Genomic DNA, 2525 nt, shown 5'->3' with positions numbered 1-2525 from the left:
ATGCCTCCCCGATCAAAGGTGGTACCATTCACATAGAGCTGGGCCTCTCACATAAACCATTCACCAAGAAAATGCACTGACGCCCCAGGCATGCCTACAGGCCAATCTGATGGAGGCATTTTCTCAACTGGAGCTTCCTCTTCCTGGTGGCTCCCATTTGTATCCAGTGGACAAAATGCTAACCAGAACATCTTTCTTACTTCCCTTTTAATTCTCTTCTTGTGAATGAAAGAATGGAACCTCAGAGTCCTCACTGCCTTAGTGCACCCATGCTAGCCCAGCTGATGGACCTTCCATACATTCATGCATACTGCTGACCACAGGAGGCTGCTCTGTATCCATCCTTCCCAGGACCTGAATGGCACTCACACATGGTGTCCACAGAGCTCCACCTTTGTGGGACCAGATACTCCATCACGCTCCAGGGCATTGGAACTGTGGAGAGCAATGAATTCTTGCCATTCAACTGGGCAGGCACGGCAAACACATGCCAAATGGAAGAAGGAGAGGCATGCAGCTCACAATTTGAGGAGCTCCTAAGCATCTGGAATCAAAGTCCCAGAAGAACAGAGTAACTAGGGAGCAGACAGAAGACTGCCAGAACTCACCTCCAGGCTGGCTACCCAAGGCAGTGGCTCCTGCAATGCCCAATGGAGCGATGACATCAATGCCTGCTTTTCTTTCCTAAAGACACACCTCGAGGGGGCTGGTGAGATGGCTCAGTGGGTAAGAGCACCTGACTGCTCTTCCAAAGGTCCCGAGTTCAAATCCCAGCAACCACATGGTGGCTCATAACCATCCCTAACAAGATCTAATGCCCTCTTCTGGAGTGTCTGAAGACAGCTACAGTGTACTTACATATAATAAATAAATAAATCTAAAAAAAAAAAAAAAAGACACACCTCGATGGCACCCACGGTGCCTAAGCTATACCATCAAAACTCTTCATCTGTTTAGAACTAGCTGTGTAGAAAACTGACATGTTTAAAGATGTGGCCAACACTGACTGGGTGAAGAGGTCCCTGAACAACAGAAATTAAACAAAGCCAAGCTCAGCCCCTGACGCCCCTACCCTACGCAAAGGAAATTTACTGGACTCACACTAGAAGCTCTTGTGCATGAACACAACTGCGGCTCTTACAAGCATGGGTGCTGAGTATATCTCATCTAATACCAGTCAGAGCAGCAAGCTGGAGATGACTAGAGAAACGGACTAACAGCACCAGAAAGGGATACCTGGGAACCCGAAGGACTGCAAAGGAAAAGCACTAAATGAGAAGTTGGTGGAGGAGTCAGAGCTGCTGTGTGAGAAGAAAGCAGTCTAAGCATGCCCGGCAGCTTGTCCATTGGCCGCCGTGACCTTCGGCAGCTTGTCCATTGGCCAGCTATGACCTCTGGATGGTGGTTAAATATAAGAAGCAGTGGGGATATTTTTCTCACACATAACATTAAACCCAGAGGAAGTCATGGTGCAATGGTGGCTCTCTAATTTTATTATAAACCTTCTGGTGTTTCCTCCTTGTTCTTAGAAGGTGGGTTTGTATTAGTTACTGTCCTTGTTGTGACAAAATACCAGAGAGCCTCTGCTAGAGCTCAGATGGAATTGGCCGTCTCACAGTGCAAAATACACCCAGGCCAATTTCAGTATTCTCCACAGTCCTAACGATCCAGTCTCAACCGCCTCGACTCTGTTCACAAGTCCAAAGTCTCATCTAAGACTCGGGCAAACTCTTTTAAATCTTTCGTTGTTGTTGTTGTTTTGTTTTGTTTTTGGATTTTTGGAGACAGGGTTTCTCTGTGTAGCCCTGGCTGTCCTGGAACTCACTCTGTAGACCAGGCTGGCCTCGAACTCAGACATCCGCCTGCCTCTGCCTCCCAAGTGCTGGGATTAAAGGTGTGCGCCACCACACCCAGCTCAGGAAAACTCTTAACTGTGAACCCTAATATAGTCAAAGAAAACATAGAAATTCTCAATATACATTCCCATTCGCAAAAAAAAGTGGAACAGAGATACAACAAGAAAAGATTGGGGCAATAGAAGACGAGCACCAAGCAAGGAAGACATCAGTTTTTGTAGCTCCTCCATGTCTTACACGCAAGGTCACATGGTGGCATCACCTGAGCTCCATTGGGCTTGCACCGCCGCCACCCCTCTGGTCCCAACATGCACAGCATGTGTGACCCTTTCCTTGGTTCACCACTTTCTGTTTCCAGTTTTCTTGAGATGGCCCATGCTCCTGACAGTTCCAACATCCATGAGGCACCAGAGCAATGTAGACTTCATTTCCATAGTTTTGCCCTGGCCACTCAGGGCCTCCCTGCGGGAACTCTGAGTCTGTTACACACAGAGAGGCCTCAATAGCTTTTCCTCTGGGACCTTGATGTGTGCCTCCGTAAACTCCTAACTTTTTATTTTCAAAAATTTTTTTTATTATTATTATTATTATTTTCTTTATTTACATTTCAAATGCTATCCCGAAAGTTTCCTATACCCTCCCCCCACCTCTGCTCCCCTACCCACCCAC

This window comes from Mus pahari, chromosome 1 (genome assembly GCF_900095145.1).
Source record: "Mus pahari chromosome 1, PAHARI_EIJ_v1.1, whole genome shotgun sequence".
NCBI lineage: Eukaryota > Metazoa > Chordata > Mammalia > Rodentia > Muridae > Mus > Mus pahari.
This window is presented reverse-complemented; position numbering follows the sequence as displayed.